General features: G+C 33.2%; 1 protein-coding gene across 2 annotated transcripts in view; it reads left to right on the forward strand.

Annotated features, from left to right (window-relative positions):
- The first annotated feature begins 6,731 nt into the window (after positions 1–6,731).
- The window catches only part of LOC106137829 (uncharacterized), a 39,464-nt gene continuing 33,109 nt past the window's right edge, over positions 6,732–13,086 (forward strand). Inside the window, exon 1 of one of the 2 annotated variants that reach the window (XM_060950127.1) lies at positions 6,732–6,804. The gene's annotated coding sequence lies outside the window, so the exon portion shown is untranslated. Of the gene's footprint in view, positions 6,805–11,978; positions 12,183–13,086 lie in introns of those variants that run through there. The other variant, XM_060950118.1, reaches the window with a different exon arrangement.

Consider the following 13,086-nt stretch of genomic DNA (forward strand, 5'->3'; position numbering starts at 1 on the left):
ATATTTATTCAACGTATCTTTTTTGCAAGTTTGCAGGTTTATGACTAATAGAACTTTTAATATAGGTACCTACTTGGTAACATAGATAAAATCTTTAGGTCCCACTTCTAATTTAGTAGGTGAAGTTTCGATGCATATCGATTAGATATAATACAAGAACAGACTGTAAATGGAAAAGTAACGGGTCAGTGACTCCGTGATTTTTTCTCTTCCCGGCGTGATAAATGGGCTAGAACGCAGCACGCCCGCCTAGACCCAAGGAATGCCAATGACGCGCGGAATTGCTACTCTTGTAGATTTTTTGCTAGCCTCAATACAATATTTAAATATATTCTGCTTGATTATTAATTGAATTTATTTTTTGCTTATTAGTTGACACTTAAGTAATAGCAACATTGGTTGGTATTTATTTTGCTACCTACCAATTTTATATATCTCTTATAATGTGCTTAGCTACCTAAAACCCACTACCATAGACCAAGATCAGCCTTTTTTATACAAGTACCTCAATATTTGACCGAACGAGCGTAGTAAGAGAGGTCTACTTCGGGAAACGATGCATTTTTTATGTATAATATCTTTGAATTTTCATGACACTCACAAGATATGTAGCATCTGTCAATAGAATTACTATTTTATACATATATTTATATTAGTAGGGCAACAAAATCGATTCGATTGTTTTTGTTTATGATACGATTTCGATAACAATTTTTTTTTAAATAAAAGTGTTTGTGAGGTCTAAGTTCGCTGCGAATGACTATTATTATTCCTTTTTTGGTATTGTGGAACGTCAATTATGGGATAAAGGTATTATTATAATTGGTCCGAGTTAACAATAGGCAGATCCATCATTTTGGGAAGTCCTGAAATTTTCCTGAAGTTAATCACTAGGCAAAGCATTATTACAAGGAAAATACGACGAAATTATGAACATAAACTAAACAGTTATCGCATATTAAGTATTAAATGATTTTAAAATAATTTTTATCAAATTTGGCAGTACAGACTTAAATTTACTAGCCAATTTTCATTCATTTAATTTAAGTACACGTAAGTGTAGCTTTGCATAAGTGCTCTATCATTATTCACAGAAGATAAGGGGTGCTACATGTAACTGTTAAGTGGGCGGGGTCTGGGTATTCAGTTAAGTAACTAACTGTACCTGTATGTGATTGTACTTAGGCTGTTTTTACACCACATGATCTAATGTAGTACAGAAGCGCCATCTGTTTTTAATGGGTTTAACTAAAGCTAAAGCATGGTTGCGTATGTGCTGAAACCATTTTGTAACCTTGCAAAGAACGCCATCTATTAAATTTTTAATGAATTAAAAATACCAAATGTCTACACAATACCTACTTATAAAAGAAGTCTACTTAGAGTTTGTTTTGTAAGTTAATCACAAGATGACACTAGTAAATAATAAATGTCTGATAGCATTTTAAGAGGACAACAAACTAAGAGAGATCGAGAGATCCTTACAGAAGCACAGGGCAATACTAAATTCTGGTGATACCGTTTTCTTACTTATGGACATTGAATACATAGGTAATAAATAAATTTCTTTGGTCAAGAGGCTGTTCGTACAGTACATGTCTCAACCATGTCTCTCATCGCCGTCCTTCTGATATAAATCACGGTTACGTCTTCACCTCTCTGACGAGGACCTGGGTTCTGCAAGTGGCGTTTTTGTTTTTATCATGAAGAGACTCCCCTGCTTCTGAACACCGAGAAATTCGCAAGTGAATCAAACCCCTATTGGATCCTAGTTACACATCCAGTTTCCTAAATGTACAGATTTTCTAACGATGTTTTTTCCCACCGGCAGAGCGGCTAGCAATTAACGTATGGTTTACTCGATAAAAATCATTTGTAAGTAAATAAGTACAAAAGGCCGCGATAGTATAGGTTAGATATGTCGTACTATATCGTGACAATAACGCATTTCCAGCAAGGACGGAATGTCAAGGCTTTCAACTCTGAAGACTAAATGTGTGTGTAAAAAATCAGTTCGGTGCTTTTCGCAGATTTATTAATGCATACAAATACCTACCTCATGACACAAGGTTTATAGGTAAGGCCCCAATTTTCAGAAAGTAAGAATAGAGGTGTAGTTCAAGACCTGCATGTCAATTCTGCTATTTTATTTTAAGTCGAAACGGATCTGAAACGCATTGATGACATTTGATAACTGAGGTCAAATAGGTAGGTATTAAATTCAATCGCATATCAACTGGTCATAGCTAAAAGATGAACTACTAATAGCCTACCTTCTCAAAAAACATGTAAAAGTTGCTGCTGATGCAAAAGTTTTGCCATCCGTTGATGCAAATAATTTTTTTTAGTACAAAATAGTTATTATTTCATATATATGTATATATATATATATGAAATAATTTAAGAATACATTGTATTTGCCTCGTGTCGCCAGCCTGGACATATCTAGTCTCAATGCACTTTTGTCAGACAAAGCCGGATGCAGTCACGTTCTCATTACTCGGTGCATCGGGTTTCACGTCGGGGTAGTGTTACTAGGGCTTAAATATGGCTCCTGTTAAAAAGGATCTTTGAAAACAAAACCGTTTGTTGGATAATTATATTTTTATTTAACGTTTTGTTGTTGCTTTTACGACGATTTGGAACGAGAAATTTGATATGATTTTTATTTTATTGTTTTATTAAAGTAAGTATATACTTAGGTACTGGAATTAGGAAGGAGAGTGTGTATAGAAACGTTGAAAGAGAAAAGTCTAGCCGAACGTGCTTGATCGCATCGGGGTCGTCCTGCCGAAAAGTTAGGTCAAGAATAACCTAAGCTTGCATGATTCTAGTCGTGAATGTGGATGATCGAAAGAAGTATGCAGAGATCATGGCAAGTGGAAAGGTGTAGTCTCTGTAGGAAAGAAGAGTGACTATTTGTATTAGGTAAATCAACAAGGAGCCAGCGCACGCGCGAAAAGAGTTTTGGTATCGGTCTTTTACCTGGATTACTTGAGAAGTGTTTAATAATCAGTCTTGGAAACTTATTTCATTTAAAAGAAATATATGCCAATAGTAATTTTGGATAACGTAGCTTTCTAATGGTGAAAGGATTTTTATAATCGGTTCTAGAGCTTTGGAGATTACCCGCCATAAACATACCAACTCACAAACGCTTACTCCTTTATTATAAAAACAGTAAAGACGTGGTTATAAGCAACTACCATTTAATCATTGAAATTAATTCACCGACGCTTTTTCTTAATTTTCTTTCATTTCTTTATCATACTCGATGACTTATTTGTATTTAGTAGATATTACAGTTGATAAGAGCTAGTCAATAAAATGTTATCGCCTTTTCCTCGATCAGTTTTGTCACATTTGGTCTTAATTGGTATTTAATTACATGCTAATTATGAGTATCGAGGCCGAGCATGCACAAACCTCAAGGATTTTTTAATTGAGATCAATACCTTTTATAACACAAAATTGATTAGTTTTAGAAGTATAATACTGTCATTGGCTTTATTTTAGATTTAATTAGTTCCATTTAAATCATTGTCAGCTTATTTTTTTTACTAAGTAGGTAAGTATATAGATTTACTTAACTAAATGACAGGCTGTCAAACAAAAAATATTCAATTGTATAGTTACCACATTATACAAAAATGTAGTTAAATACTTATATCTAGAACCCATTACAGTCCATGTTACTAGCTTATTTTTTTTTATATTTGGTATATGAATTGTGTATTTACACAGTTCCAAAACATCTGTCTTGCAAACATTTGATCAAAACTTGCGAATTCAGATAGATAGCTTTTTTATTGATAGACCTTAGGCTTAGGTATATAGAAATTTTGATCAAACTACGTTAGAAGCCGCTGTATGAATAAAAGATTTATAAGAAGTCTATATTATAATTATAGAGTACAAAGGTCATTGCACCCAATCAGCTGTGTCTACCTTGATCAAGGCTGTCGTGCGCCGGCCGCATACCACACGTTCTTTGAGATCAATATCGCCTTCCCTTTTCATTTCATCGTTGCGGGAAACCCTACACGGATTCTTGCCCTCACTTTGGGTACCTATACAACCATAAAGCAAATGAATCTCAGATACTTTACGCGGTCCGACAACATGCCATAGGAATAGATTATTTACCCTTTAGAATACTCACCCTTGTCATGGAGAATGTTGGTTTCAAAAATTATATTATTACAAGCTTTCATGCTTGTCTGGTAGTGAAGAAAATACAGGTATGGTCGAACCACAAAAGTATATATTATATATATATTTAATTTAATTAGTATATATGTATAAAAGCTTCGTGCAATAAGGTAGGGCACTAGTCCAAATCCTAGCACAGCCATGATTGAGAGCACACAGTTTTTCCCGATGGTCTAAGCGATGTCATCACTCACCGTTAACCTTCCAGGCACCCTTGCCATATAATCCATCTGTTCACGGTGAGGAGAGTTTTGGACTTGTAACCATGGTCCTCTAAAAACCTGTTTTATCCTATTCAGGATTATGGTCACAGGCACTCACTACTCTTTGTGTGTGAATGTAATCGATACCGACGCCAGAAGGAAGGAGATTGTAATTCGCTTAAAAACAAACATAAGCATTCGCATTAGTAGGGATGATACACATGCACGCAAGCTGACGCGTGTAACGGCCACACCACCGAATCGTTTGTTGCTTGTTCAACGGTGTGGAACGGGTAGATACTGTCCATGAGTTCCGGCATGTTTTTAGAACTACATGATATAAATAGATAATTTTTAAACCAAGAAAATAATTACCACAGCCGGAAGAAAACAGATTAATTTTTATTTTTTCTCTTAAAAGGTTAGGTATACGCTTTATAAGAGAAAGCTATAAAGATACATTTTACAGTTTAGCATGATGTCGTTTTTAAAAGAAAACTTATATACAGTCTTTTTCCTCCTGGCGGTTTAACCCAGTTAATTCAATACCTCATTGGAGGGAAGTCACGTCTTTGACCCTAATTCTGGATAGTGTAAGTCAGGATTTTACAAGCGACTCCCATCTGACCTTCGCAAACTTTACAGGGGAAACTAAACCCTAAGAGATTACAAGTTTGCCCTCTCAAGAAAATCTTAAAAAGCTCCATCCTATTTTAATCGAAATATTATTTATATTCATTAGTTAGAAGCAGGTTGTCCCATTTTCAACATGCAATTTAGTCACATTACCGACAAAACGGCTTCTTGCACCGCGCCCGGGTGATAACACGCTAGTGGGTAATTTTCAACCTGAACATAAAGACCCTCCTCCATATTGCATAATATATTGTAAACTATCCTTGGTTACACGGCGCCCTACTTACCGTGCAAAATGCTAAAAGTTTTGGGATGAGACAAAGCATAATAAAAAAAATATTCCACAAATACAAATTTATACGTCACTATTTGCTTTAATAATCCTTTTTTTAGATACTTAATATAATATTACGCAAGATTATCAAGTAGAAATTTCTGAAAAATCCCACAATGAAATAATTGCATAATCATCATTAATGTTACTGGTAAAAGTGGAACTTATCAGTACTTTTTAATATTTCAAGCAATTTATTTTAGTGCATATCCCTCGGATTATCAACCACAACATAAGATTAAAGCAGTCGTGAAATGCCGCTTCTCATAAAATGGCTAAATGTTTCCAGAAATTTCGAATATACATTTTATTCTCTTGGCAATAATGATCAGAAAATATGAAGTTATTATGTTCAACAAGCAAAATATCACTCACTACGTGGTCAATTGTAACGGACGCATGGATTCCAATCACGGGTCAGCAAGCAGCCAATTCAAGATGCCCCAGATATATCAGATACTTGATGTTATCGGTTGACCTCCCAAAATTTATCGCATTGCATTTCGCCCAAGGTTCTGACACGCCCATTGAAATTATACTCTCTGCTGCGATTGTCGGCACGATGAAGCTTGATGCCTTTTTTATACGTCGGCGAACGGAATAAAGTATTGATCAAGCAGCCTTAAGGCTAAATTTGAAGACTCAATTATACCCAATAGTCCATAAATAGAGAATTAAATTATAATGTTTCTAATGTACAAATTTCATAACTATTATATTGCATTCAATAATAAGGATTTAATATTTGACAAAAGTTTAGAAATTAAAACAATAACCCAAGAAACATACTTAAGACTTAAAAAGTACTTATATAAGTTTACAAATTTATACGTGAATCTCATAATACACCTCTTTTTCCTGGTGACTAATCAGAGCATCTTTTGCATACATATAGTTCAGACGACAGTTTGCGCTAACTTATACGAGTAGTGAATACTTTCCAAAACAGGGCAATAGACAGGCCCTTTCTTTCTCTACGGAAAATCGTACATATGAACAAAAATTAATAAATAAAATAAAATATAGTCTTTGTGTGCATTCAAAAATTACACATGTTTCGCGATTCTCCTGCCTGGCGAAGGTTGTATTATTGAAGTTTAGAGTTACCGACGTCCCAGAAGCCATATTGAAGCGACACTCAATGTGGGGACAATATTGACACAAGTGCGGGGTTTCAGTCTGTAGGCTGTACTTTGTATTTACTGTCACTACAAATCTTCCTTTGATGTTTTGAATGGCTGCAGCTATTGACTTAGCTGCTATCGCTACAGGTTCTATACTGTTTGCTTACAGTATCCAATTGAAATTAAGTTTAACTTCAGTTTGGATAGTATTTGTTGCTTGAATCGGCTGTGCACTGTGTAGTTTGTTTTATTTTATCATTAATTTCGGTTTTTAAACTACGTTAAAAATGCATGGGTAAGTTTGGTCAATAAATTGTTGTATATCATTATTTTTATCAACTCAACAATATCTTAACTACTTTTTTACTTATTTCGAAAGCTTACAATAGTCATCAGTTTGGTTACTGTGTCTGTTAGTGTTTGTGCATTTTTTTTCACTCTTTCTATATCTTTAAATACCACATCGGCCTACAATCTTACGACTTCATTGTTGAAGTTGATCTTCATTCAATTCACACATCCGATTTCGCACATCAACATAAACAATTGAGCTGAGAATGTTCGATTCCGCTAATTACCATCAAACTTACATCACAAGTCCACACCATGGCCGTTGCATAATGGCTGCTGCAACATCGCTTTCTCCTAGATATCGAACGGCCTCTATTTGGGTCGAGTTTGACTCATGCTTATGTATTCTGATAGCAGGCTGAGCAATCGAAAAAGGTCACATTCATTAATAAAATTTCTCAATAGCAGCTTAAGCCTGGGATTTTTGAATCGCTCCAGTGCATTTTTGTCTTTGAACAATACATATGTTCCATATTCAAACCCAAACAATATAAATAGAATTTGATGAATTCTGAACCCAGCAATATTAAATTGCAATGTACGTAAGGTTGCTAGCACGTCGCGTAAAATAGAATCCTGAGTTAAAAATCCTTTCATTCATATGATCGACTTTTACAATATGTGTGGAAGAGAACAGCTTTTAGACAGTTTCCAAACGAATGAAATTTCACATCATTTTTTTAGATGACATAAGTTATACGTAGTACAATATTATGTACATACATGTACCTCTGTACCTGCCGTCTGTTGGTCCTATTTCTGTCACGTCCCAAACGAAGCACAATACAAAATTAATGATCGTTTTACGTGACATCGTAAACCACGGAACCCTAAATAAAAGTTCCGTAGCAATAAACCCAAAAACCGAAGCGTGAAAGGTCCTTAATATTTCATGCGAATGCAAGAAATTAAAATGTCTAAAGAGGATTGACTAGCACTTACCAGATTTTTAGGGTCCTAAATTTTGAAACAACTAATTGGATATTTACTAATAAAAGCGATATCTGTTTGCCAATTTCTAGAGATTGATTGGTTGATAATGCTATTATCATGGTCAACAAAATAGCTTTAAAACTCAAAGCAATTTTAAATACATATAAAAACTATAAAATAATATATTTTTAAACGCAAATACTGATAGAGTTAAAAGTTCATATAAAAACGTGTATAAAAAGAAACATTATCGTAACATGTATGTATACGCACTTTATTTGAATAACAATTAGGTGTCAGTAATAAAATTAGTATGGTGACCAATTAGCAATATAATATTATAACAAAAATGTTTGTCAGCTCATTAATTCTAAAGGTTTCACTTATTAATTCTTCATAAAATTCTCATATCATAAAAATTATAGTGGTTCATTAAATTAGTTGAGAGAAAATAAAACTTCGTATTAGGACTTATTGGTGGAAACTTTATCGTTTCACACCTAATTTGAAAATAATATATTAGATAATAATAAACACAAGCAAAATCGCGATATTACATATACTTAACAATATTTTTTACTTCCCATTCAAGTCTTCCAAGTTGCATTACAATGTGTCATATAACTTTTTATAGTAAAAATTCTGTCTTTTTGTAATTAAAATAAGACAATTATAATTTAATTCGCACGCATCAGAAACTAGGTCACTATAGAATACTCGTCAATTTTTCATACAATTATGAATGGCTCTCTCGATTCTGCTCGAGTGGTCAAGTTAATTCGATACTATTCGCAACGATGCATCGAACCCACAATCGTCAGATGGAGATAGCAGAAATTGTTTTTTTAATAACCACCCTTCGACCTTTTGAATTCTAACTAATACATTATAGAACCTTACGCAATATGACAATCTAAGGGTTGGGCAGATAAATGAGTTATCATATAGGGAATTTGATTATTTTTCAAGTATTTTTTTTTTACTTTCTACGCAACTAAATGTAGTTTTGCACACGCATAAAAAGTATCTTATCTTGAGAATAAGCTTTCGTTTGATTCGAAATCCTAAACCTGCGAGCCACACTACAACCAAAAGAAGGTGTAACAAAATTATTAGGCGCTAAATTCGCGGGAATACGAATCATTAAAATAAATAAAAAGCGATAGTTTGCACACAACATAGTACGATCAATTTGTCTTGCTGTGCTTATCAGTACTATTAATTCAATTAAAACAATAACTATACGCTCATAGTCCCTGAAGGGTATTTAACATCCTTGTTTTTGTTTACCATTTTTAGACGAGAGACTATAGACCATTGTCTTGCCGACGTATAATAATAAGTTGCTTTAATTAGACCAATATCTTCTTCCTTTGTCTATGGATGTGGCGGGTTTTAGAAATATAAGATAAAATAGAGGGAATTGAAAACGTAAGAGAGTATGTACTTTTACACACCAAATGCGGATCAGTAATAGAGCTAAAATTAGTATACCTACTGATACTGCACGAAGCAACATTATCTGTGAACCGCTTACATTATCATATTTCTTTTTTGATAATAATTGTTAACTCTAACATGATGTTTAATACCTACTTTATTGTATCGTAAATGTAGAAAATTGCAGGATGTTATACAAAAATAGAAGGATACTGAGATAATAAGATTTAGTGTTACAATTTTCCATTATATTCATAGTATTTGCTAATTTGTTTTCTAATCAAAACATCAAAAGAACAAAGGCAATCAATTTCGGGAGCACGTTTACACAACAGGGAAATGTGGGCAATGTGCCGTGATGTGATAAATGTACCAGAATGAAACATGTGCATGTTTTAGAGGTTTGATAACTTGGAACTATGGTTTTCAGTTAATTAATTTTGCCAATTTACTTTCGACCTTTAATCATATATTTTCTTATATATGATTAAAGGTGTGATTATAGCCGTGTGATTTCCAGCAAAGTAAAATAAAACCATTTCTTCTTGTGGAAATTGTAGGTATCAATTGAATCACTTAGGTATCAAAAATCCTCTAAGCTTGTAAGACGCGCGTCTACCGCTTTTCACAGAAAATATTCTTTTGTTCTTATTTTCTTTCCCTTTATAAAAAAAACTTTCAAAGTATTTGGCAATATCTATTATTTGGCAATATCAATATCTATTGGTGGGAAAATTAATTGAAAACTAAAATATTTCGAAATATTTTAACTTTTTTGTAACAATAAATTGTAATCGGAACTAATTTTCTCATTCCAAAATTATACTTACTTAGTATCAAAAAATAGTTATTTATGTTGAACATTATAAGTACTTAGAAATATTTTAACGATGACAAAGATATATCCATAATGTAACCCATCAGTCATTCGTCCGTTGGACGTCGGCATATCCATTAAGGATTTTCCTTTTCAGCGTTTTCAGCCCGAGAGAATCATGACCCGCGCCATATTGAATTTCATAGTGGAGTATGATTTTTTTACTTTTATTCATTTGCGCTTGACTATTCCTCGTTTCTGGGGATTTTTCATCATGTTTTCAGATTTTATGTACTGGAAATGCAGTGTCAGTTTTCTGATGAAATGAGGTAGCTTGAAATTGTTCTAATTTTCGTTTAGATAAAATGATATGTGTACCTATAAAGATACAAAACGAAGATGTATTAAGAGATATTGTTGTGTTACGCAGTGCTTCTACCAAAACTTGTTAGATAAAAAATCTGATATGATCACACTCAACTCAACCAAATACATAATTGCACAAACAGAAGAAGTAAAATTGGTTTCCGACAGAGTAGAGTAGGATTAGGTCATCCATGTTATGTAATTCTTATTCCAAAATTTTTGTATATAAGTCTTCCAGTTCGTCTTATTTCTCTTACAGACAGCTATGTAACAGAGATAATAAAATCAGCATTAGATTTACGTTGGAATCACAGTATGTGTTAATAAAATTAACTAGATTTTCTTCCCGCGCAAATTATAAATGTCAATCATAAATGCTCATAAACTTGCGATTTACCTTTAAGTCGTTGGGCTAATAATATGTCCCTATTTAAATTCAACCATTAATGCAGGCAAACGTAGCTTTGCAGACTTTTCGAGACTATTGGCTCGGTCTATCCGTGTAACAGTGATAAATACACCAGATTCCCACAAAGTGAACCTATGTATGTATATGTAATCAATTATATTTGTTTCATAGCTAACACCAATGCCAGACAATGATGGATGGGATGACGTCAAGATAATTATGCACACGATTGCTTTAGTTGCAACACTGCGTCAAGCTGACACATGTTGCATATGCTCAGCATCAAGTCAAGTGCCTCACGCAATGGACTGAAATTAACACAAAATAAATAGCCGCAATTAATATGATAGAATTAATGCTTATAATTTGATTTAAAGAATTCAAAACTTCTAATTAGGTAAAAAAATATCAACTTCCTTGGTTCTTTCTATAAAAAATAAAAAAATCCAAATAAAGAAGTATGTAACAATTTGATTCACCTGGACATATCCGGGTGCAAGAGATTAGGTTTAAGATTATGTGTGTGGTAAATCCAGGCATAATTCACTAAAGGGTATTAATTAATATCGTTCTTAACTCTCTAGAGAGAAGACCACGTTTTGCATGAAACCACTGTTATACATTATAAATTTTTGTTTTACCTCTAAAGAAACTGACAAATAATTCGTCTTACCTGCATTGAATATATAAACCCCTAATTGTACATATTTTGTTTACTTAAAGATCAGAGAAATGGGAATATTATACTGTTTATAAATAATACAGGTACCTATTAAACGCGCACGTAACGTAGGTACCCTATTAAATAGAATAATGCAGTGCGAAAGTTTAAAATCAGTTATTTGAATAATATTCCCGAGATGGGCTTGAATGAATACGAATATATGACCTTCATCAATATCACTTACATAAACTAAACAAAGCGATATTTTTTTTATATTTATGTGACTTAAACTCAAAATACACCAATTAAGTTACCTACTTAATTGGTGTTTGTGTTTCACATTACCTACAACATGCAATATGACAAAGTAAGCTTCTGTAAGTTCAGCACTGGGCGACGCTAGTGCTTTGGGCTTTGCCACCCGATCTCGACCGAGCATACCCGATCGCCAACCGAACCCATAGGCGATCCTCAGTCGGTAATGTTTCATCAGGCTACAGCCACGTGTGTTTCGCGACCCAAAGTTATTCGACCTAAAGTGAAGTGAAACTTACAAATTAAGTACTTTATGAAACAAACTACGAACAAATTGATATTGCAAGCAGCGTTCACGAAATATTTTGGATTATTATATTAAAGTTCGCTGGATTTTAGACTGTACCGGTGCCGGCGTACTAATTGCTGTTTGCGGAGGTAAGCAAAGTTTATTTTTGTTGATGTATACACAATTTCTGACGGTATTGTAATTTTTGTTTTTAATATTCGCTTGTACGTGTTTACAATTTTAAAATAGGTTTTTGTGTCATTTATATTCTATGCATAATATAACATTACGTTCTAAGGCTAGATGACATAATAATGTATTTACAAGATTGGAACAAAAAGCTAGAAATTTGCCAAATTTGTAAAAGATTCTTCTTCATTAATTTAAGAGCTAACTCTTGTCGGTGGAGTTAAGTGGATCCTCCCTTTATCATAAGAAGATTAGGTAGAAGTTATTTTTAACATAATTTTATATAATAAAAACACCATAAATATACGATTGGTTAACATCAATATATACTTTCTTATATTACTTACCTTGTTTGAGTGATCAAAAAAACTAGTTTTTGTCATTCCAAACCTTGCGTTCATGGTCCGGGAACTGGTTCTTCACTAGATGCTATAGCTAATTGATTTGTTTTCAACTAGCTAGGTACCTATATGCATGAAATTTACATCAATGCTATGTTTAATATAGGTAAATAGAATGAATATTGCATATAAGTATTTAATCTATTTTCATAATGCAGCTGATCGTGATCTTTTCAATACTGTGAGCACTGTCTACCCCATAAGGGATAAAGACGTGATTACGTGTGATTCTGTACGTATATCTTAATAACGTTTCCAAAGACGATTGAATGCCTTGAAACATATAATTAAATATAAACACTAAACTAGAAACTTACACTCTTTTGTTTATTGTGTTTTTTTTATCTTCTCTAAAATCGTTAAATTTGTGTTAACAGATTTGGTGTTTTACCCAATGTTTTTAAATGAACGAATTTGTTCATATCTTATATAAAAGTCAAAAACATACCTACTTTAAAAAAAA

The sequence above is a fragment of the Amyelois transitella genome, chromosome 3 (genome assembly GCF_032362555.1).
Source record: "Amyelois transitella isolate CPQ chromosome 3, ilAmyTran1.1, whole genome shotgun sequence".
Taxonomy (NCBI): Eukaryota; Metazoa; Arthropoda; class Insecta; order Lepidoptera; family Pyralidae; genus Amyelois; species Amyelois transitella.